At 31.4% G+C, this 26,746-nt stretch overlaps 1 protein-coding gene across 3 annotated transcripts in view; it reads left to right on the forward strand.

The window, feature by feature from the left end:
• The first annotated feature begins 4,441 nt into the window (after positions 1-4,441).
• Positions 4,442-26,746, forward strand: part of LOC140050113 (fibronectin type-III domain-containing protein 3A-like) — an 82,600-nt gene continuing 60,295 nt past the window's right edge. The window contains exon 1 of one of the 3 annotated variants that reach the window (XM_072095151.1): positions 4,442-4,509. The gene's annotated coding sequence lies outside the window, so the exon portion shown is untranslated. Of the gene's footprint in view, positions 4,510-5,201; positions 5,243-26,508; positions 26,708-26,746 lie in introns of those variants that run through there. The other 2 variants (XM_072095153.1, XM_072095152.1) reach the window with 2 other exon arrangements.

A 26,746-nucleotide genomic window follows, 5' to 3' on the forward strand; every position in this document is an offset into this window, starting at 1 on the left:
AAAGGTATTGCCGCAATTCTCTTCAAGGTGGTGAAACTACTGGCGCCACTTCAAAACCCGTCTCAACTGGATTTACCTTTGGGGCAACACCAGCATCCAGTGGATTCATATTTGAAAATAACCAGAATCAAAATGCATCCGAAGAACAAGCTCTTAATCTTTCATCACCAAAAAAGACAGGCAGCCCAAGCTGTAAATTTTCAGAGATACCAAAATCATTCACCTTTCAATTCAAAATGGATCCTTATGAAGCAGCAAATGCACCACCAGCATCTCCAACAAAATCACCTGGTATTCAGCGATCACCTGGTCTAATCAAATCACCTGGTCTAGATAAGTCAGGAGATGATTCTTATTACAAAGATGATGACAATGATGGTCAGTTTTTAGACTGGCTATTGCTTCGTAATCATCATCGCCATTTAAGATATTAATGAAGAGTCACAACATCATTGCATTATTACAATAGAATATACTGTTATCAATCCTGTAGAGCGTTTAGCTTCTAAATATGTATATTGTTGCAAACATAATATGCCACTTCATTTCTTTTGTGGTAGCTGTAAAGTTCCAGTATGTTTAGGATGCACACTTGTTGAACATCCTATATCTGATGGTCATAAAATAATCAATATAGAAAATGTATTTGAGCTATTCACAAAACTTTCAGAAAGTTTTAATTGCAAAGCAGCTGAAAGAGAAAGAGGAATTAGAAATGGTGAATTACAAAAAGTGTGAAGCAAAAATCACAGAAGAAGCTGACATCAATTGATTGATCATTATAAAAAAGTCCAACTGCAATCTCTCGAATCATCTCACTGGGTCCGTGGAGGGCCTAATCCAGTTAAACTTGATGACCAGTAATAATACATTTAACATTTAATCAGTGCCACTGTAAGTGATGTTGAATTAGCGATTGCTAAATTTTCCAGTATGCAGGGAATTGCACGTACCTTGATACATAGGCCAAACCATGCTATGGCACTAAGTTCAAGTTCCGATGTTTCTAAACAAATAGGCCAACTTGACAAACAACGTAACATTTCTGATGATATGCTCACATTAAATTTATCTGAATACAATAATACCAGATTTGAAGTGAAGCCTGTTGGTATTTTACACGGCGATGATTATAAAGCAGTAACCATGCCTAAAGATGGTCTAAAAACTGAAGAGGAAAGTGAAAACTGTTCTTTGAAAGATCTTACCAACTTATGGTGTTTTAATAAGGATGAAAATAAGTGGATAGAATATGACGGTGATACTGTCAAATTTATTCATACAAAGAAAACTGGTAGGATGGAAATGCAGATACTGAACATCAGTGAAAACAGCATAGTCACAGCAGACAGTAAGATAAAGGCTATTCCATCATCAGACCATGCCTGGGTTTGGAGTGAAGCAGGAATGAAGAAATATGCACTAATATTTAAGGAGCCAATATTGTTAGCACGAGAATTCAAAGAAAATTTGATAAGACGAAGAAAAAGCTTGTTAATAAAGTACTTGAGGAAGAAAGGGTTCCACTTCTAGACCCCCTTGAGCCAGAAGAAAAGGTTTGTAAATCCAGTACCATTATTGAAAATGGAAAATAAAAATAATATTATCATAAGTGATAAAAAATTTACATAAATACCTAAAATTGATGACTCGAAATTTAGTTATTCACAGATTCAGTTATTCTATTTTAAATTTCTTTTATTAGAAATAAAATCACATGGCAGAAAATTGGAAATGCCCTCTTTGCCGTAATATTAATAGGATTAGTATATTGTATTGTCGTATTTGTTGTGGCAAAAGACCACTATCACTATCCAGTCTATACAGCAAGAACGCAACATGGCCCAACATTGCTTAATTTTGGTGATGACGAGAAACGGTGTTTCAACACGCCATGGCCGTAAATTAAAGATTTGAATATTATACTGTAATAACAGGATTAAAGCTGTTCACAATGATTAAAGATTTTAAGAAAACCTAGCAGTAAACTAAAGCTAAAATTAAAGTGTTAGAGACCATTTTATTTATTAGGGTTGATATGAACAAATATTATACATAAAATTATGTTATTGTCATTTTCTTGGCTTATCTACACTATATTTAATTTTAAATTTACTTTATGTAAAAATACATAGTTATAACATTTATTACTGACATTTCAAATAAATACTGTACATTTAAAAAAGATTTTCCGGGAGAACACTAAAAGTTAATTTAGCTTATTTTCATTAAGAACCTTTTATAATCTGAAATAAATAGGCTAATCTAAAAATTTAAAAAGTATTATGTAACAGAAATTAATATATAAAACAAATTGATTAAAAATGATAATGATGACTAGTTATTTGATTTGAAAGTACTAAAATGTAATTTAACTTTTTTCTTTAAATTATTCTTGTTTTCAATTTGCTGAATAGATTGAGGGATGTTATTCTATGCCATTATGCCTGTATAATAAAAAGATTTTTAGATATTTGATTTTAAGATTTAGGATCTTAAATAACCATTAATACAACTAAATACTTCTAGTCATATATTGGTGGTTAGATGAAACTACTTAAAATTTTCCAGTCAAAAAAGGTACTGATTTCCCATAAAACATTTTATGAACATGGATAACTTGAAGTTGTTTTTCTATCCTCTAGACACGGTTACCCAATATGTTTGGTTGAAATTGTTTATCTAATATAAACCTAGAAACGTTATTTTGAGTGGTTTGAAGACTTTGTTTAAGCTTTTGAGAAACACCTGAAAACCATAAGCAACATGCATAACCAATGTGACAATTATTGAGTGAAGAATGTTACATAAAAAAATGTAGACATGCAGAATGAACTCCAGAAGTTATTTGAGATCGTATCACGTCATCTTCATGTCAAACTTTAGGAAATGCTTTTTTTACATTCTGCAAAATTTATGAATTCTCTCATTGCAAAATGATTAAAGATATATTTTCCCCATGAATTTTTTATTTTATTTTTTGTTTAATATGCCATTTTAATGTCACATATTAGTTATTAACTTTGACCAAAAATTGGATCGAAAAAAAACACATTAATTTACCTGAAAAAAATGTAATTTCAAGCAAAAATATCTAAATTGTTTTAGGTTACAATTAACAGTTTTCTTTTTATAAGTGAAAAACTTTTTTTTCTACACAAGTAAATATATATATATTTTTTTAAACTGCAAAATGGCCTATTCAAAGTCTTAGTAATCTTCATTTTTCATGTTTTGGGTGGACAATACAATCTTACATAGAACCCTGAGTATGCTAGTATTAGAGTCAATTGTAAATTCACTTTTAAAAATACCAATCTCCCAATTTTTTAACCAGCAATTCAACAGGTTAAGATGTTTTGATAGTGAATACCCACAAATGCACACTAATACATTTTTAACTGACACTGTTTGGTCAAATTATATCATACATTTTTTTTAGGATTTTTTATCTATTTAACAAAAATAGAAATAGATTAGGTAGAATATTAATTATAAGTAGGACAAGAAAAATAGAATGAAGACATTTTAATAATGATATTTGAATAATTAAAATGAGCTCCAAAAACATATTTAACAAGAAATATTTCTTACAAAAAATGCTGCTCGACTTGTTGACGTAACAGTTTAATTTTTTTAATTATTGTTCTTTCTTCATTAAATGATTCTTTTGTTTAAAATTGATATTCTATTTAATAAATTAACAATAATTTTGTGTAATCCTAACGTAAACTATTAATTAGGCCTACTTTACATATTCCATGGTAGGGGGCTCCCTAAAGGTGGTAGTGACCCACATACTCCAACATTCCCAGTCAACAAAATATACCACTAGCCGTCAATAAACGTCTATCTATACACACCATTCGCCAAAAATATTTACCATAGAGGAGGAAGGATTGTTTTGACTATTAGTCAATGATAAATTGATGGTATTAATTTATACCCGGCCTACGTTAACGGCCAAAACAAAAACATTGTTTATATTGAGTCTGAGATGTCTTTACATACATCTCATAGACAGTTTACTACTGTATAACAAATGAACTACTATGCAAAATGTATAACTGCAGGTGGTGTTTCTACTCAATATTCAATTTTTCAATAGCGCCCTCTATTGGAGTGTATAGGAGCTGTCAATTTCCGATCACCACGGGACGGGACGTACGTATAATTATTATATGAATTTCTTGGAAGGTGATCCTGCTATCCATATTAAAATACATGTCAATGACAAATACTGGATTGATAATGGAAACTAAATAAGTAATTGCTAATTAGAAAATAGCGTTGTACACTTTTAAATGAAAAAATTAAGTTCAATAAAAATGTGGGACTCTTGTTTCTTGTTTATTATTTATTGTGCATGCAAAGCGCATGTTGAAAAAAAATTAATGTTATGAAAATCTAGCGCATGCTCATACTTAGAAGATGGCGGTCTGCTGCATAAACAATCACACAGTGTAGGGATGTATCGTCCATATTTTACTCATTATTTTCCAGTATAAGGTAAGATTTAAGAATGTTTTGCTATTTTTGGACTTTACTTGAAGTAGATAGTTGTAAAACGTATTTTTAGTTATTGACTTACGGTGTGAACACTGAGTTTTCAGTTACTTTTCTGCGGTGACAGCCTACGCTGGCTCGATCGGGCAGCCTGAGTCTGAGAGTGAGCACCCCGCCAGCTGTTTGTATTGTGGGGTATCGTATGCTTTTGAAAATAGAGCAATGTAGGTCTGAAAAATTAATCGTGTGTAACCGGATTACCACTTTTCTTTACATTAATTACATGTTGTATGTTATGAACATTTAAAATGAATTATGGTAAGACGTACGTCAAATAATTTTAGTTTGCATAATCGTCATTTCTGTTGTCACGTTCGTCTGTCACTTTAGCCTATGCCAACACAGTGAGTAACGTAATTAAACCGTCCGTGACCTCTCGTCGATAAAAATTCGGTCTCAATTTTCCATAACACACTGCAGTACACCGTCTGTCGGCTTACTTCTGGAAAAGCCTTTACTATGAATGTTATACCTCCCATTTACTTACACTGCCTGGTATGCTGTACCTTAAATATGTAAGTGCAATTGAATTTTCAAATCGTTATTGGAAGTTAAACGTCCATTGTCATCCTACATTCTGGCATTCACGAATGATAAGTACCTCAAGTGAAAATTCTTTATTTTTAACTATAAATAATATTTTTATATGGATTATCTGTCAAAGTTTACGAAAATGGTAAGTATGCACATTTATTATGTGTAGCCTAGATTTAGACCTTGTACAAAATCAAAAGGTCTGTTGTGATCCTTCCTGCTACATTGTCATTAATTGTTGAATCAATCACAGCATCAATAAATTTTTTTTTCAAATTTTTTTAGCAATTTTAGCCCGAGTTCTAAAAAGCTGTCTTTGCTATTAAAAATCAAAATGAACAATTCATTCATTTAATTTCTTTTTTTTTTCTAATTGAAAACCCATCCTTTTGCCAAAGAGTAAGTAACCATAGGAAGCATACAAGGTTGATAAAAGCTTTTGTGGTTCTGTTGTCATGGTGATGTCAGTCATTAATATTTTATTTCCCATAAGTCTCAAAGCATAGTAATAATCAATTTTTATCATTCATTAACGTGATTTTTTAATGATCATCCGGCTAAATGTTGTTATTATATATTTTGGTTGGGTATTTCCCACTTTCCTACAATTAATAATCACATGTTATAATTATGGATACCATCTGTATATGTATTCTAATAGTCATACTGTCCATTTCCATAATATTTTCCAATTACAAAATGGAACTGTATTTGTTTGTATACAGTTTACCAATGTATAGTTGTCCCACAAGGCCTGTTGTATTGTTTAAAAAGTTGGCCTACAGTGATAAACCAACCTGTATGATTACAGTATATTATCATAAAGAACAGAATATAATATTTTAAGCCAAAAACATCACCAGTTTTCGACAACATTAACCAACAATTAGATAAACTATTAACTACCACACACTCAAATCTAATTGGCTAATTCATGTGGTGTACTTTAATCTTGTATCGTGTGTTACTTAGTAAAGAATTTAGTTGTTATGTTATTATGAAACTATAATTACCTATTATTGTTTTATTACTTTATAATATTATAATAATAGTTGATGTACGGCTCTGAATATTCTACTGATTCCTCATCAATACAATTGTGATGAACTAATGAAAGCAGTTAGAAATGGTGAAACTAAAATTAATGGTGAGACAAAAATTAATATTCAAGCAAATTGCAAACAATATCAAAGAACAATTTGCAAAATCTTAATGTGGACATTCAGGGCGATTTATGGACCTGTTTCTGTTGCATAAAAATAAATCGGTGTGAATAAATTAACTCCATTTTCTTGGGAGCAGAAACAGATTTGTGGTAACCGGTTAAAAGGCAGCGCAAAATAACCGGTTAAAAACACCCATTCAATTTGGTGTAAGACTTTTTCTTAAAGAATGAAGAATTGCTAACACAATATTTATAATCTTTCAAAAAATTGAGGGAAAAAAAATGTTAAGTTACATTTTAGCTATCAAACTAGCGCTTCGCCTTGGCCAAGTGAGAGGCTGGTACCTACAGTACATTTTTTCCATCAAGAATAATTTTTCTTGTGTAGAAAAAATGTCCTCTCTATTCAAATTGGAGCTTAATAAAGTCAAATATGAACTGCTATTTTGCGATTTATAACAAAAGCTATAACTTGTTTTTAGTACAGTATTATTTATAGTATTCCATCAAAGAATTTGACTGTGTTAAATTTAATTTTTTTCATTTAACTGGTCATTTTTGTAATTTGTCCCATTTCTGACGAAAGAAAGCAGTTATTTTCTCAAAGGAGAAACCAATTCTTAAAACTTGCACAAAGGAATAAGGAAGTTTTTGTTTAAGGTCAGAAGTAGGTTGTACATGACAGGAAGCAATTGTTAATTTTAAATGTGCTACAGTAAAATGTTAGGGATTGTTCCATCAAAAACTTTAACAATGGAAGCTACTCCATATTTTTTTTTAAAGAGAAAAAAACATTTACTGTATTTTAGTGTGAAGAGTTAAAATTTGGTATACAGTAATCTTGTACATTACCCTATTGCCTATCCCACACCCTCATATCCTATCCACCTCTTCGCTCCCTCTCTCTTCCAGTATCTCCCTCCCTCCCTACAGTACCTCCCTTCGTCCCTACAGTATCTTCCTCCCTCCCTACAGTACCTCCCTCTCTCCCTACAGTACCTCCCTACAGTACCTCCCTCCCTCCCTCCATACAGTACCTCCCTCCATTTGTCACATTTGTATTTTTGAGCAACTGTTTTAGCTTAATCAGATGAGGTGTGCATGTTTCAAATGAGGTCATAATTTATTAACCTACCCTGTATTTAAAGACCTTTAATAAAATCAATTAATTTTCATCTCGACGCCTGAAATTAATTATTGGTAAAACCTGTAGTACACCTGACTATTAACAGCTCAGTACATGTGGTGTTTGCCTCCAGTAATTAAAAAGCAATTTAACAATTTAAAGTCGTTTTTTCTGATTCTTGTGTTAACATAAAAATAATTATTTGGTATACCAATTTGTAGATTAATTATTGTGCTTCTGTAGATCAAACTAGCATGTGATATTGGTTCTTTTTTTCTTTTCTGTGCCATTGTATCTTTAGACAAGATATTCCAATTGCCTTGTCCTTCGGTTTGGACATAAATCTGTTGGTCATGTGTACATACATTGCTTGTGTGCACAATACTAAAGTACATTGTCTTTGAAAAGAGAAGTGGTCGCACTCTGTGCGCTGATCATGGTCCTGTATACTTGGCCCTCTAGGATTTAGTACATACTAAAGAAGTCACCCAGAAAGAAAATAAAGTAGAAATAAAATTATTGGAATTGATGATACATCAAAATATCTCTGTCTATAAATTAATTCCAAGTTTTTTTTTCTACTCTACTTTACTGTAAAATAAGATAATGTCATTTTTCCGCATTTTTAAAGACAGTCTATTAAATGTTTAAAACCATTACAGTTTCCTGGAAAACTCAAAACCACATGGGACTGTTTTTAAATCTTTCTGTTTTATTTTATTTGATGGTCGGAACAGAACAGTACAGTAAGGTTATTAATGTTCCAATGGCAGGGTAATTATCTTGGTCACGTTAGCATCTACATCCTGAATTGGATTTCAAAACAGCAACAATATTTTGAGGTCACCAAATAAACCCATATGTTAAAATACAGTACAGCATATGATGGCTTATTGTGGTGAATGAGTGATTACCAGGGCGTTTTTCTATTTACGATGACCAAACTAGTACTGTACGTCATGTTAGTACATTGTGCACATGCCGGAATATTTCTCACTCCTCAACACAGGTTCCATGGATTCTAGGTCCAATGACGACTGGCAACACATTAATTGACCTAGGTTGTTGGTCTGCCTAATATTGTGTACTGTACAGGATTTATTAGAATTTCAATCAATTGGGGACCTTGGGTCCTGCAAAGGATCTGGTTTTTTCTCTTCCTACAGTACAGTAATAGTAATACAGAAAATATTCTGATTCATTTTTCTTGGCAGCTGATTTTACTGTATCTCACTAGTAATTGCCAAAAAATCTTAAACTGTATAGGATTCATGGTTCATTAAAACTCAGAGGAGACATTGGTGATAAATTAACTTTATACAGTACAATCACAGACAAGTGAAAGCTGTGAGATAGTGACCACAGAAATGCAGACTTCAATTACCTGCTGGTATAGTACTCCTTTAAATAGCTGCAGAATGTTATAAACATTCCAATGTTTTTAAATTAATTTGATAAATGACCAATGGCTAAATAAAATAGATTAATGCACATTTTTCCAGACCTACAGAAAACATTAGAAACTTTACATCATAGTCGTAATAAATAGAATAGGTGGCAACTTTCAATGTTGTTGGTTTTGATGAAATAAAAAGAAAAAATATTTTAAAAAAAAGAATAAAACATTTTAATGAAATTTTCACATAGTCTGATCAAATGATGTGATGATAAGAACGAATAAAATCATTAAATTGTTGTTTGTACCAGTACAGTACTAACTGTATTAGTATCGGCCATTGGTGGTGCTAGCGAGATGCTAACTTCCTTCTCCCTCTTCTCCAACTCTAGTCTATTCCTTCATTAAACATACAGTACAATATTGTATGCCGAGGGCTTTAGAAACTTTAACATAGTGCCAGTACATTAACCTGTGCTGGATGCGTACACTGAACTGAATACCGTACTTTAGACTGTAGCTGCTATTTAAGGGCTAAACATACTTTTTAAATTCACAATGCTACAGTATGTTTGAGTTGGCCGATTGCCTGTTTCTTGTTTTCAAGGTCATCGACCGTTTTGAAGTTTGTGTTTTGTTCATTCCATTCCAGCCACCAGCACATTAGGATAACTTGAACTGGATGTGGTTAATGTGTTCAGGACAGACTAAAACAAGATGTTTGTTTGTATATTTTTGTTACCCCATGATAATTCCTTTGGCAAATAAATATTGTGGGAAAAAGTGTGTGTGTTTACAGTACTGATCAGAGGTAAAAGTAGTTGACAGAAGTTGCTGAAGAGAGTGAACACAAATTTTAAACTATAAAACATTTCAATACACTTTAAAAAAAAAATCTTATATTGATTGATCGATTGGTGTTTATTTCAGTTATCTGCAAAGTAAATTATTGCCTATACTGTAGGTAACCACCACAAGTTTGTAAATTTTACAAACATAATGAAACAATTGTATGTAGAGTGTGAAAGGATTCTGTAGGCTGGCAAAAACACTTTTACAATACTGACTGCATTTTCTGTGTGAAACGTACACTACCCTACCCAATTTGGATGTTACGCAACGATGTTCTATACAACAAAAGTAAGTTGCCACATCAAAACTGGCAGTTCAGATGAACTGTCGTCTTGTAACAGTACAGTAATGTGTATTGACAAACTCATGTTTATAAATATTTTCAGTAGTTTACTGTACACTATCCTAGTGGGTAATTTTTGTTGATTATAGATTTTGTTTACTGATACAGTATACAAATTTAAAAGAGATTACTATACTAATACTACTATGTTAATCAAACTATTATTGGCTAGGTGAATTCATTAACCTAAAAATGTAGTTTATTATCGCACACAATGACATTCTGGTTTCTACTGGAAGTTTAATGTGATTTGTTAACCCATTTTATAGTGTTCCCAAATGACTAAATGGTCGTTTAAGATTGTCTTAGCAGAATAACCTGTGATTTGTATGTCAATACATAATAAGGTACTGTAAACGGTAAACAATGTATTCAAATTAATAGCATGAATTATTCCTGATAATAATGTATCTAAATTAGTGAGCCTCATGAATAATTCATGAGTTTTTAAAAGTAATTATCTGTAGTGAGAACACCTTCTTTGATCTAACCGATGAGATTGTTCTTTTTGGAGATATTGTTGTTTTGTGGTTACTTTACATGTAAAAACGACTTCAGATTTTATCAGTAATAATGTAAGCTCCTAAAAGTATTACTTTAATTAAGACCTGAATATTTTTTCATTCTTTAATTTTAATCTGTCTTATTGCCTTATTCCTTAAAATGCATGCATAATTCAATGTATAATTCATGATTTAATTTGAAAAATTTGTATTACTTGCTTTCAGTACAATACTATATTACTTCAATACTACCAAGGGAACTATAACTTGGTATAAGATTATGTCATTGTATTGTTCTAATCAGGAGCTAAATGAATGCATTATGACAAGAAGTGGTTTCCGTTTTGGATAAAAGGACTTGATGAAAGATGGAAATTTACATTGTCTACCGGTAATTCTTTTAATAGACTGCAGTACTTCCACTCGACCATAGGAAACAATTTATTTTTGAATAATGGAAGCTTTTTTCGTGTAGCTTTATCAATGAAGTTAATAAATTATGCATGCAATAATTATAATTATGAATTTTTTAAATTCTCCATCAATTATCTATTGTTAGTACCATTAATTTAATTTTGGGAGATTACCATAAGTACTATGAGTTGGACTATATGCATGATTTTGGGGTATTGCTATAAAACACCGCAAACCCCGCAAACCCCCGCAAACCTCCAAAAAAAACATAGCAAACCCCATCGAACCAACATAAAAGTGATTGAATCATGTACAGTAGTGTACAACCCACTGGGTATATCCATGTAAAATAATACATTTTTACTGTTAACTGATTATTTTTGGGGTAAAACATCATTTTTTGGTCAAAAATGATTGCTAAACCCTGCAAACCTCCAAAAAAATATAGCAAACCCCATCGAACCAACATAAAAGTGATTGAATCATGTAGTGTACAACCCACTGGGTATATCCATGTAAAAAAAATATTAAATTTCTACTGTTAACTACTTATTTTTGGGGTAAAACATCATTTTTTGGTCAAAAATGATTGCTAATTTTTAACCAAAAAATTATGTTTTATTCCCAAAAATAAGTAGTTAACAGTAGAAATTTAATAATTTATATACCGAGTGGGTCGTACACTACATTATTCAATCAGTTTTACAGTATGTTGGTTCGGTGGGGTTTGCTATGGTTTTTTGGAGGTTTGCAGGGTTTAGCAATCATTTTTGACCAAAAAATTATTTTTTACCCCAAAAATAAGTTGTTAACAGTAGAAATTTAATTTTTTTTTTTACATTGATATACCCAGTGGGTTGTACACTACATGATTCAATCACTTTTATGTTTGTTCGATGGGGTTTGCTATGTTTTTTTGGAGGTTTGCGGTGTTTAGCAATACCCTGATTTTGTGTTCAATCTAACAATTAATATTCTGTCAAAAATAGATAACAAGTAGTTCATGAATGTTATTTTCCTCTTTTAAGGAGAAATACTGTATGTTTAACACTACGACCAACCCATATTATATTAAGGGACACTTTGTTGGGTCCTGAAAGTGTCCCATTGATTGTACATAAAGTACTAGTAGTATATTATAATTGGTTTCTTTGTTTTCTTTATTGTTCCTTATAAAGCCAGGTCAAATATTTCAAATTTCATTAATTGAACGAAAATGTTAAATGAACAAAATAATATCAAAATCTCCTTTGATGAATAAACATATTAATATTATATTACCATACAATCTGCTCAGTATTTTGAGTACCAGTGGGTACCACCCACATACAGTAAAGTACTAGTACACACAATCGCCAAATCAATTGCTTGATCAATAATGTCCACTTTACTGGCGTCTCGATGTATCTCTTTTTTTATATTATTGAAATAAAATGAGACAAACTTATCTGTCCAATATAAGTTATAATATAACCCCTATTGAAGAGTCACCTTCAGGACCCAACAAAGTTGGTTGTAGTGTTTAAACATAGAGTATTGCTCACCCTTGTTTATTTCATGTTATATTTTAAACAATGAATGAATGAAAACAGAGGTTCAATTGAAATATTGTGAGACTTATACAAAGCAAGTTCCGGGATGTTATCAGCAATTGGGATAATTGCACGTTTGGTGGAAGATGAGAGATGACTAGAAATTTAAGGACTTAAGACTGTTCAGTGCAAAAGTAATTTTGTAAAAACATGTGTGAATGCGAAAAAATCTGTTTAACATGAAAAAAAATGTGTCTACCTGTATTTACTAAAGACATTTTTTGCCAAAAATACTCTACTGAAATTAACAATTTGAGAACTACAGTATGTGGTGTTTTTTTCCAGATTTCTGCTTGATTTCTCTTCAGTAATTTTGAAAAAAATTAATTGACATTTACACTGCAAATTCCACAACCTTAATTTATAAAAGGTGAAGGTCAAATGTCAAACATATGGTTTGTGTTTTAAAATACCAATAACTTTATGATGTAAATTTTACATGCATTCATAAAATAATATTCTCACACTTATTAAATGTTTACGTGGTTAAACACGCTCTGTAACATGTTGGAATAATTTTATTTTTGAGGAACTTTACACAGGTTGTCTAGTTCCTACATCACATGGTTGTGGTCAGCAAAAAAGTGTTTTCTTCTAAACCGATTTTGGTTCAGTAGTTTAAACCAAGATGGCGTGGTAGCTTGTTATACTACAGCAAAAATGTGTCCATTAGATGACCGAGTTCTGTGCACTGGCCGCAAATTGAGACAGTGGTTGCATTGCACCAAAAAATATCTCCATGGAAACCAGTTTAATAGTTAAAACCATTTTAAACATGGTTTATGATTTTTATGTGGACTAACAGTTTTAAAAGCTCATTCTCCTGCTCAATTGAAACAGGCCCAAACAAAATTCGTTAGTATGTATTTTCTGTAATTAAATAAAATATGTAAAGTACAATAGTAACCTCTTGATTTATCACTCATATTCATTAACATAATCTTCAATATGACATTAGTTGCGTTAATGTTGTCTGAGTCATAGCTTTTAAAATACAAATTGTGAATATTGTGATAAAATCGCTATTCAGACTTTATAGTTGACAGTCTCTTGTAAACGTTATTGATGTCTAGCTTGTTGAATTACTGAAATAATTTTCTGTCTCAATAAAATTGTTCAATTTCATTTTGCTTTTTTTTTACATACAGTTACATAATAAATGCAGTCTGGTCTGAATGAAATTCACATTCAAACACGTATACTTTACTTCAATCTCATCAAATTTCATTCAAGTCATTAGCAAATCCTGTGGAATTGAGGGTAACACAGTAACACACTACTTATGGCGCAATTTTTATCTGCAGTGAACAAGTCAAAACATAAAAAAAGAGCCAACCGCCTGTCTTTTATTCGGACACGTTTATCATTTAATGCACAAGAGAGCCAAAATATCTACTTATCATGTCGCCCAACTATTACTATCCGTAGAACCCTTTTAAGGGGACATTTTGGGACAAAAAAAAGTGCCCACTTAAGGCCAATTTACTTTTAAAATCCTTAGCTTGTCTCACATAGAATCTGTATCTATCCTGAGCGAAAACCGTCGCCGTTCCTTGTTGTGCATAAATGGTCATAAGAACATACCGTAGATTCTATAATTTCACTGTTACCGCTCATCTGTGTTAAATTGGCTTTAGAAGTTTCACTTGAGTAGGGGTTGGCCATAAAAGTGTTAAAAATTGCTCCTCTTTCGTTTCACACTAAATAGAGTTGTGCAAAAGGAGTGCTTCTCTACTGTATACACTATTGTCATGATCTCATATTTTGATATAATTTTGTATCAATTTAACTCCAAAAACAATGATAGCAAATTTTGCCATTCCTGACATTGTTTCTGTAAATGGTTACTATGGTAACCTCCCTTCAGGCAACAGTACCTGCTTGGACAGCTTACAGTGAAATTAAATCCATGGCATTTTTTTTTTGAAATTACAATTTTTGGTTTCTTTTGAGCACCTGTTTATGAAATCTTGTATCAGAATATAATTTTCATATTGAATATTTTATATATAGCACCGATATTAGGTACATTCATATTGCCAATAACGATGCTTTTGCATAACTGAAATTACTTCTACCTTATTATAAGTACTGTAGGTTATATTGTAAATAATAGACAATTTACTGCTAAGAAGTCTCTGGAGTAAATGTACTAGGAATGTAATGATGCACTAGCTAGCGTTCTAGACGCAATAACTTTTTAACTCGCAAATGTATACCCGAAACATGGTGGACAGATGAAACAAAACGCCCTTCATTCAAAAACATTTTGCATTACAATAATGACCAACTATTTTTTGGTAGCGAGATTACACTATTGTTGGTAGTGTAATCTACAGCATGGCCAGTTTTACAGTATATTATTATGAGTATGTCTAGTTGATTGAAAGTTAATATTTTAACTAGGGCGCAAATTGGCATAAGCAGTAGACACCATGCACGTCAAACTCTGCATCGCTACAGTAGGTGTTTGGAAAGTTAAATGGCACAGAATGGTTGTGATACATTTTTTTAGCAGTACTGTACAGTACAGACTAGTAGACAATTTTACTCTATTGTCTCTTTATCTTAAATCATCTTTATCTTAAATCATCTTTATCATCATCATCTTTATTATCATCAGTTCAGTTTTCTTAGAATTATTTCCATGTCCTATACACAGCCGTTGTGAGCAATATGTAAATAATATATTCTGTATATAAACATATCATGTAGAGTTGTGTTGGATGGTTTACAAGACACCTGTAGACATGCACAAATTCTCACCTGTGACAGGTGTGTCAGGGGTCATTAGCGGTATACACTTAAAACCGTCCATCCATTTATTGCTTTTAATGTCGTTAAATGGTACTTGCAATTGAAGATGCGCAATCCACATTTTGAAAAGATGTAAACTATGCATGGAAAAATAATAAGGATTGTTAATTATTTGATGTTGATTATTATATTATACAATTACAAATAAAGAAGAAAATATTCAAGTTCAGTGATATATTTCTTAACAGGCATTGTACAGTGGAAATGAGGATGCTAACTGTATATAAAGCTCTGTCTACATTATTAAACTATTTTGACAAAAAAGGTGTGATATGCTCAAATACCTGTACAGTATGGTACTGGTAGTGATATGACATCATCATGTCCATAATGGGCATGTCATATTTTTTTGTCACATAAAGTTTGATAGTATAGACAGAGCTTTAGAGTAAATCTTAAAAAACCCTTAAATAAACCATGATTGAGTTATAGTTAGTTATCTAATCTTAGTAAAATTATATTAATATTATTTTAAAAAAATTTACAATTTAGTAGCTTCAGATTTTTATAAATTGATACCATTTTAATAATCAGAAAAATTTAAATCATTAATATATTAAGGAATTTATTGTTATTTTACTTGAATGAAAGTTTTGTTCAAGTTTGTGATAAAGAAAGAAATTTGATACAATTGCGATTTGTTATATAATGCATTCCTCGATTAAAATGGTATTCCCTTAGTCCGTTGTCATGGTAATTGACTAGACTATTTCCCAGACTGCTTCCGTTATATCTCTATGTCATTTGAATGTCCCTTTTGAGCATTTTGTCTTTAGACAGGGTTGCTATAGACAATTATTTATCTTCAGTCTTTGTTGACTGGTCAACTTTAAACATTTTACTTTACTAATTTGTGACTTTACTGTACATCCCAATATTGAGATTTCAAGTTTTTTGTTGAATTTAGATTCAAAATTTGTACCTAAAAAATCAATAATTTTCATGTAATCAATATCCAATCTGAAAAAACATTGACAAAAAATACAATAGAATGTGAAACACTGTAATTGTGAAAATGTTCAAATTACACAGTATCTTTTAGGACCACTATACTTCATACCATTTAAATCATATGTACAGTATAAGAAAAAAGTATAAAACCAACAGGAATAAACATATTGTCACTCAATATAACCAATTTCATGTCATTTAATTTTAATTCTTTATTCCGATTTTAATGCCTTTTTTATTCACTTTTTGAGAACCATGATACAGTGGTACTTGAAGTAATGCAGCAGTACCTGTACTAGAAAGATGAAGGGAAATACTTTGGAAATGGACCTGACAACATGGTTGACACAGCTTGGATTACCATAAGTTGGCTTAAGGGGATCAGGTGAACACAGCACATTCCTTTTCCAAGGACACATTTTAGCCTAGGCTAGCCAATAAGCTACTGTCTGGAAACAGAGAATTTTATGAAATTACTTTGTTGTGAAGAATTTGTATAAACTTTAAAAATAGTTTATTCAATCAATTATTTTAACATCTCCAATACAATATCGGTAATTATCTTCTCTGGTCTAGTGGTGAAGGTGCTCACCAAAAGTCAGAAGTCAAAAGTTTAAGTCCAAACAGAGGATTTGTAAAGAATTAGTTAAAATTGAATTTATGATTGAATATATTAAATGATTAAAATAGCTATGTTTGTTTGCATGCTCTATCGAGTTATACAGTCAAGTAGGTACAGTACATAAGGTTTTTATTGTAACTGTACTACACTAGTTTAACAACATGGAGTTACTGTACTATACTGTATAATCAGTAACTCTGGTATGGTTTATTAGTTCATTGTAAATTCATTCTATGCAATTCTAGTGTGTGTAGGACATACTTTGTTAATGTTACAGAAAAGTTCCGAACTGGAAATTTAGGATGGATATGTTTAGTACAATACAGTAGCTTTGATATATAGATGATCTCAGATATATGATTGTCAATCACTGTAAATCCTGGGGGATTAGTGGTCGAGAGGAAGACAATGTGAACTTTGGTCGATATTGTATGGCCGAACTATAACCTTAAATAAACTATAGTAACATTTTTCTTTCTGTCAAAAATTCTATTAATATAATTTGCCATCTTGATTCAATGGCAGATTTGGAAATATTAGCTTACACAGTACTGTAGTACTGTACGTTATAAAAGTTAATGCCTAATATGGTATACTATTAGTGTATATTAAAGTAAAGTGTGTTAGGTGAAACATTAGTAATGTTCCGGCTTAACCACACACAGGACATGTATGGGTTTTAAATCCATAATTAAACGGATAATGGGAGACTGTAATAAATAACTATTTATGGACAGGATTTGTACTTTACAATATATTATTTCTTGGAAAGGATATTAAAAAAAATGTACACAGTAGTTCCATTAATTTGGAAATAAGAAAACTAAAAATGAAAACATTTTTTAAATTTAACAATTTAAAAAAAAAAATACTGACTAAATAGTTTTAAGATTAAGAAATGAGTCCAAAAGGAGACTACTATAAACAATGGAAGTAGTGAGACGTTATTTAATTTATTATATTACTGTACATAGCCTATGTAAATAGGTGAACTTGATTGGATGAAACTGCATCACTACTGCTGCAAAATCGTAAATCGTATATTTCCTCGAGTACAATGATATTAACTGAGTAATTTTAGCGTGATTATCGTGTCCCTGTCAATCATTGAACATATAAAATTCAGTAAATTTTGGAGGAGTTTGATATTCACTATAAAATTTGCGTGTGGCAACACTCACGTTTTACACGCCACGCCATGTATCTTGCTTGAAGAAATTTTTTTGTTATGCGCCCTCTATAGATCTGACAAAAGACTGTTTGTGATTGGTCAATACTAAAACTCACAGTACTAACCTGGCACGCGTGACGCGCTGAACATCCGGTGAATTATATTTCCCTCGAGCAAAATATCATTCCCTCAGGGATGTCAAATCTTATATTTTACCGTTAAGCAGGCAATATCTGTATAATTATTAATAATTTATAATGTATAAAGTGATACGTCTGACAAGAAATCTTTACTGTATCTTTTTTTTTATGACTGTGTCATTGCAATTTTTTGCATAAACAGGCAAAGATTCCTACTTTGTAACCTTTAGTCAACTTGGCTAAATGAGCAGTGAGTGAGGCAGTAAATGTTCTCATAAATTATAAATAAATTACATTACTTGGTATTGTGGTTTGTGTTTGGATAAAGATTTCAATACTGTAGAGTTGTGCTATAGGCACAGATCAGCTCAATTCAATTTAATTTTCGTCTATTAATTTCATTAATCAATTCATTCATCATGTTTGTATTTTAATTCGTTCTTCTAATGTAAATAAAAATGTTGATTTCAGTAGAGGAGGATGAACGAAAAAATCATCTACGACTAGACAACAAGTTGATTTGATTGGCTTAACAACAAACTATAGCCATAAATCTTCACAGGTTTAAGGCTCTCCTCGACTGTAAATTCGCCTTCCTCGAATAATTGCGTCCTCTACACCCTATAATAATGCAATGTTTATCGCATGGTATAAATATGTACAGTATAGTATTTTCCCTTCTCATTCGTAGCCACCAGTATCTCGTCGATCAATAAAATTTAACGTTTTTTAATCAAATGCTAACATCTGATTTCTTGGAACGATCTATATTAGCAGTAAAGCTGAATAAAGATATATATATTTTTTTTTTAGGTTTTATAAAACCAGGGAGTTGTTAATAACAACTCCCTGATAAAACCATAAAGGGAGGGTGATAATAATCTAGTTACCAGCTGTTACTGTATGGTTTAGGAAGCTTATCTTCAATATGGCAGCTTTACAGCAGGTATCCAAATGGAAATGTGTGGAGCAGCACTTGAAATAAATATGGTAAACAGATTTCAAATACCGTATATTTTAGTGTATAAGTCGCACCTGTGTATAAGACGCACCCCCTAACTGAGAGTAAAATATCGGAATTTTTTATATCGTCGATGTATAAGACGCACCTTATATTTCATCAAAACAATTTTTTATTAAATTGTAATCAATATATTGTAATAATATATTTTGTTATATCTACAACGGCGTCCTTTATTTAGGTTTTTTCTTACCTAGGCTCGGCCGCGCCCAGCCTCAACCGCGCCCAGCCTCAACAAGTTCTTTCTAACTTGTTATTCATGAGTTTCGCACCCGCAACATCGAGTGCATGACCGTGTGTGTAACACGCACGTGTGTGGGCTAGCCTCACTCGATCATTTCGAGAGGGCGCACGTTTTCACGGACAATCGTATTCGATTAGTATCTATGTATCCGAGAAGTGTATACGCTAAGTCCATGCTATAATCAACTGGAGAATATCCTAGTCGAATACCGTACACCATGTGGCCGCCAAGAAGGGCTTGCGCTAGGGGTATGGCGGTCGGCGTTCGTGCGTATAACTATAAATAAATACATTCCCATCGTAAACGTTTACAAATGAAATTTTATCGGAGCGCCTAAAACAGCTCTATAATGAACAAATCTTTTCATCATATTTAGTATAACATCACGCTAAAATGCCTTGAAAACTAGGCAGAAGCAGGTTGCCGTTACGTTATTACACTGTAGCTAGCCTACTCAGGCCTAGCCTACTCAGGCCTAGCCGCGCCAACGAGGTGACAATTATGTAGGGCCTAATCTGTGTGGTGAGGCATGTTCGGTGTATAAGACGCACCCTTAATTTAGAGGTCAAATTTGCGTGTCAAAAGTGCGACTTATACACCGAAATATACGGTATTCATAAATCCAGAAAAATAACATAAAATTAAATAATTATTTTAATCTATCCTAAAAGTGTTTTATCTGATGAGTAATAAAAGCCAATGCAATAAAATAGTTTGTGAAAGTTCACCTTCCATTTTTTTTTTTTATGAAGATACAGTAGTAAAAACTTGTACAGTGGCTGGCTGGCCATCAAAGGTAGAATTTGGTTTTTATGTTATCTGGCAAAAGATTAAATTCAATTTGTGACACTTTTTATTAATTCTTCCTCCTTTGGTTTTGTTATATTTACTTTATTATTTTACCATTCATATATTATAGCTAAATCTTATGTATTATTCAATAAAACATAGTTTTTAACCATATTTTGCAATGATTAGAAGGCGCTAGGAAATTTGATTACCTGACTCGCAAATTAAAACTATTCATCCATTTATTAAAATATTAAAATTTCATAAAGAGAAATTATACAAATGAATAAGCAAATGTATAATAAATCAGGTAATGGAGAAGAATGTAGTGGAAAACCATCTGTTGTTAATGGAAAGTGACTTGATATGTAAAGTCCTCCTGAGCAGGAACTGGCCAGGTCCTAATGAAGTCAAGGTCACAGCAAATGGCTCCAGGTCAAGGTCATGTTGCCAATTGGAAATCATTTTAAAACTATTTTATTTACAGAAAGTTTAAATAAATAGCAGAAACATATCAATTATTATTTTCCTGAGATATTTAATTTGGTTTCATGGATGGTTGCCATATGCTGAGAATTTCTGAAAGAGCCAATTAAACATTTAATATTGTACAGATATTTTTCCACTTCTCAATTGATTTAATTCTTCTAGTTCTACAGTACTTTTTCTTTCTGCCACTCTATGGATTTGTTTTTCCATTTTCTCCCAGTCACCTTTTTTTCCGTTTAGTTTAACTTGTTTCTATCCCATTCCAATTTTTGTTTCCACTTCTCTTGTTTCCCTATTTCTTCCACTTTATTTCTAGTATTCCACTTCTTCTCCAATTCCACTCCCAATTCTGAGTTTATTTTTTCCCACTCCCCTTTTTTCTTCCACTTTTTCCCTTTCTCCTTAATATACTTTCCTCAAAATTCTTACAAAATGCCTAAGTATCTTTAATATAACTTTTTACTTGACCCAAAAACCTACACTTTATCCCTTTTTAAGCGGATTATAATTCATTGAAAATCTTACTTGAATATTACTTTTGTTTTTGACCTTAAAGCTACTTCAGGCTAGCCTACCTGGCAGACAGGTGATATATATCTATCAGAGTATATATTTAACAAACCACTTCGGTAGAAAAACAAAACAATCCAGAGAGGCCTAGGAATATAAAGGTAACCCTTGATGCTATAATAAGAATACAAGGCATTAAAGAAAAAGATGAAGTATATCCAGATCAATAATGTGAATAGCTATTCATGATCAAGAAAAACTGTTAAGAACTTCAAAATCAATTTGCATCATAATTGATATTTAATCAAGCAGATTCCCAGTATCTGAACACCGATTGGAATCATCATGCTCATGTTAATCCTGATGTTTTATCGTTTCTAATTTGGCATAAAATAATATCCTAGTGGAAGACATCGATTCACATAAAATATCTAGTGATCATGATCAACTACAGTGCAGGGAAAAATGTCATTTTAAAATTTTGTTTAGCAATATTGCTAATCAAACTGATTTTTGAGTCGAGAAAAATAGTTTTCTATCATAATTTGCTACACAATTGTAGAAATGTGTAGCAAGAAGGTTGTTTTGTATAGCTTTTTGCTATGCTACACTGGTGAAATTATTTTCTGCAGTGTGTTGTGAACAAAGCTACAGTAATGCACAGTCATAAAGAAATTATGATAATATCTACAGTATGCTACATTACATTGAACGAAAACATACCAGTATTGTACCAACCTGTTGGTAAAATTAACAGTGCTACTGTATACTGAAGGTACGGTAACAGATTGAAAGCAGCTACTGTAGTGTAGGTTGTGGTAGGTAACGGGTGAATTAATTATCCAGTAAGCTACTGCTACTACTGTACAGAAAAGAAGGCCATACTAAACTGGATAAAAGGGAAGACATTTAATCTAGTTGCTCACCTACATCCATCCATGCAATGACATTGATTTGTCCTAGTCTATTCAATCAACTTGATCTAAATTTATTTTAAGAGTTTAAAATTATCAATATTCCTAAAAGAAATTATACCTTAACCTGACCTATATTTAAAAGACCTATTTTATTGTAAAGTCTGACCTAATAAATCCTGCTAAATCTACTTTTGTTAAAAAACCAAAACTTTTCAAATCACATGTTATTATGCTGTTCTGCTCATTAACATAATTAACTTCAACTTGCACAGTGTTTACACCTGTACAGTTACATTATTGTACTGTATGTCTTAAAAGCGAATTCACATTGTAATTACTGATTGTACAAATATTTTGTAGTGAGACAAATGTTGTACAGTACTGTAAGTAATCTAGTCATAGACGCCTAGTAAACCCAATATATGCAACAGTACTGTAAATAATCTAGTCATAGACGCCTAGTAAACCCAATATATGCAATATTTCGAGATCATAGCTACTTATTACATCATTAGAAAACAAGCATTCAGATTTTTAAAATGGTAGTTTAGGGAGTGCCTTATTTTTATACAAATTTAGAGGAGTGGGTATAATATATAATAATTGCAGTCATAAATATTTATCTATCTATTTAATATGGATAAACTTTATATTATAGAATGTATTTTGATTAATAGCATATTATTTTGTAAGTGAATAGTTAAGATAACTGCAGAATATTAAATTATACAACATATTGCGATCAAATTTCCATTGGGTCAAATTTCCACAGGAAATAAAACGGAAATATAGATATCATGTATTTAACTAAATGAGATCAGTTTTTCCTTTAAATTATCATATTACATGCAAAATTTAATTTATATTCATACAAATAGAACAGTTGATTGCTAGGATGTAGCCAGTGCAACAGATTGTTGCAATCCCACACTTGTGCCAAAAAACCTGCTTGCTTTCCATGGTTAAGGGTTAGGCCGACGATGGCACCTTGCAAACACTCATAAAACCTCGATATTGTACCTGGTTGTAATATAATTTCTGTGTATCTAAACTTTTACTTTTATTTATTGTAAGTTAGCAAATAACATTACCGTTATTTGTATTTATTTTCGCTGACATGTCAACTTTTGCACAATGAAATCTGGGTTGGTATACAGCGTCCCCATCCCTAATGAAATTTCCGTTGTGTCTCTGATACACACAACACAACTCTGTTTCAACTTTTTACATACAGCAAACATATTTGGGAGGTTGTACGTTTTCTTATGCAGATACTGTATATTCTTTTACTCAAATTCTTTTAGCTCATTAATATTATGTCCTCTATGTTTACACAATTAGGGCTTAATTTTAAAACCTTGCTTAAAATGTGGAGGGAAAGATGAGAAAATACTATCTATGAGCTGTTCATTCAATGATAGTCCCCACCTTAAAACATTCCTGCTATACTTTCAAAAGTATTTGATGAAAGAACTTTGACTTATAAAACTACTTATGTTTCTTTTTTAAGCTGCAGGACTAAGTTTGTAAACAAAGAAAGTCAATATGCATTAAGCTAAAGAAGTTTGTTCAATCTACTTGATATAAATTTACATAAAGATTTTATACAATAAATATTTGAGTTGGAATTGGAATGTTAGTAGGCATTTGTATTTTCCAAAATAATAAAAAATGTTTTCGATATATAAACATTTTTGTTTTGAATTTGATTGGCTAATCTTGTTGGTATGTACCTGAGTGGGATACTGTACATGTTTCTACATCGTTTTTGGCTATAAAACTCCCACTGACAAATTAATGAAAAAAATGCTTTGTTGCTATAAATAACTTCAGTATTGACTGTAGTTTGTCACGTTTGCACACAAGCACAATCAAATGTACGAATAATTTAATATAAAAGCATGTACTGTATTTGTTATTAATAAAAGAGATTAGTCAGATGTTTTGTCCTACTCCTAATTTGTACTTTATACTAAGTACATTGAGAATACCGTAAATAATCACTGTATATATTTTGTATTTAATATTTTTATATAAAAATCACTGTAAATACACATTATTATGGTTACCATTATAATAATACCAAAAAAATGTACGATTGATTGAATAAAGTTCACATATAATACTTGGTAATTCTTGGGACGTGAACCAATGACATCCAGATCAATAGCCTGGTGTTTATACCTCTAGTTCATTCCTCTCTATGTAAAGAAATTATTAATAGCAGAAATAAGAACATTTTGAGACTGAAACTGAATTTGAAATATTTTATCAATCATGAATTGAAATTGTTTACATGAATTAGAAAGAACATTACAAAATGCAAATGAACATTACTGTAGTACCAGTAATTATCAATATCATTGTATTTAAAATTTCTATAAAAAAAAAAAACTAGTTGGGAAAAACCCTTTGATATCCCATACTATTTATACTGTTGACAAAATAAACCTTATGTAAAGACCAGTCAAGCATGACAAACCATTCAAGCATGAATGATCATTGAAGCATGACCGTAAGTAATTGTGTATGACAGGAGATGGGTGGCAAAGAACAGAAATTTATCAGTTCGCTTCAAATTATAAAGGATGTCAAATAAGTGAAAACCATGGAGCTAATAGCTCCATGTGAAAACCATTTATCCAATGAATGCATTCATGCATGACATAATATGACATAATTCTCTGACATGTTTCCGTTTCCTTTGATTGTTTTTTTCATCAAATACAATTTTTTAAGTGGGGTTATTTAATTTTTCCCAATGGAATATTTGCCTTTGGCATTGCTTTTGTTATTTGTTATCTATTCTAAATATCTACAGTATTTATAGTATATCAAAAACAATACAATTATTATAAATAAATATTACAAAAACAATAAAATATTTGTCACGTGTACTGTAGTACAAGTTTCTATAAAAACATGTATAGTAAGACAATTTTTTCTAGTAAGTACGTCATTCAGATTTTTTTTTTTATGATCCCATCATCTTGTGATATTGACTACAGTGACTAAATATTGAAAGTAAATCAGACATTTATACCAATACTATGGTAGTGGTACTGTGTTGTACAAAAAAAATATAGGAAATGATAATTCTATTGTGAAATATTCCACTTGTTTCATTTTTGGTAATACTTACACTGCAAAAAAGGCTTTTAGAAATATTACATCAACCACAAGGCATTAACATTTATTGGTGACGACAACAGAAGGCCTGTAATTGCTAGCTGCTCAGCCAATTGGTTACACCTTCGCTTTACTAATAATAGCCTCGTTGTATTATGTGAACAATCGGCTATGAAATCCGATATGAAAGTCGTACAGGTTACAGGAGGTTGTCCAGTATTATTTATAATATAATGTACCAGTATTTAATATTCCTGTTTTTTGTTTTTTTATTGTAATATGTGTATTTTTTGAAAAAAAAAAGAAATTAAATTTTATGTTATGTTTTTATTTCACATACCGTAGTATTTTGTAACTGTAAAAATAAACTTTACAATAGCCATGCTATATGTGGCCAAGAAAACTTCCTAGTCTAATTATTAGAACATGCATCTCATATACACTGTTTCATTCATTATCAGGAACGAATTTATCAATTTAATGTTCATGCTTCATATAGAAATACATTTTATTTTTAAGTTTAATGTTGTATTAAAGTTGACAAAAAAAACTGTTAAGAAATGTCATGTTAATAAATGATGATAGAAAATGATATGGCAATAGGCCTACTGCTGATTTTTTTTCATTATATTTTTGCGAAGAAAACATTACAGTATATTAATTTTGATTCAAATCCCAGTTAATCTTAATATTTTGTGATATTAAATGAAACAATTTTGCGCAAACCTCATGTGATGTTGTATCCTTGAATTATCTACGGTATGAGTGGCAGAGTGTCTCCTAAATGCTAGCCTAAAATACAGCTGTTACTGACCTCCGAATCTATTACACAAATTCTCGACTGTAATTGAGAATTCAGGAAATCAGGCTATCACAGAACTAGAGATTGCGAATACCCGAATTCCCTGCCCATTTGTACTCACACTGTGATTGTAAGCTGGAGGCCTAGCCATGGTCGCCACTGTTATTGATATAGGCCTTGCGGTATGCATGCCTATTATTATGTATGGCAGCTAAGTAGAGAGCATTATTGATAGTCATCAGAATTTGAAAAGATAACTGATACTGATGATGTCATTGGGAAATCCCCATAATGCTATTCATTTAGTAAAGAAAGACAAGTAATGTCCTGATGATGTCACAATTCCTTGCGTTTCTATTCTATTTCCAGAAATCAATACATGATTTCCCTTATTTTTCTTGTTGTCAATGTTATAGCTTTGTGTGGGTGTTTTATAACTGATACCATTTAAAGTTTGACTGCTTTAACTGTACTTGTCTTTATTTTATTTTGGAAGCGAACATTAAATTGTGTGTGCTTAAAATCACTTTGTTTTGTTACATTAATGTATTCTGTGCAGTAGCACAAAAGTGATCAGTGGAAACATGCCCATTTGAAAGATTTTGTTGTATTCAGTAAGTCGTTAAATTATACACATGAACTTTTTAAAATGC

The sequence above is a fragment of the Antedon mediterranea genome, chromosome 5, assembly GCF_964355755.1.
Source record: "Antedon mediterranea chromosome 5, ecAntMedi1.1, whole genome shotgun sequence".
In the NCBI taxonomy this organism is placed as follows: Eukaryota; Metazoa; Echinodermata; class Crinoidea; order Comatulida; family Antedonidae; genus Antedon; species Antedon mediterranea.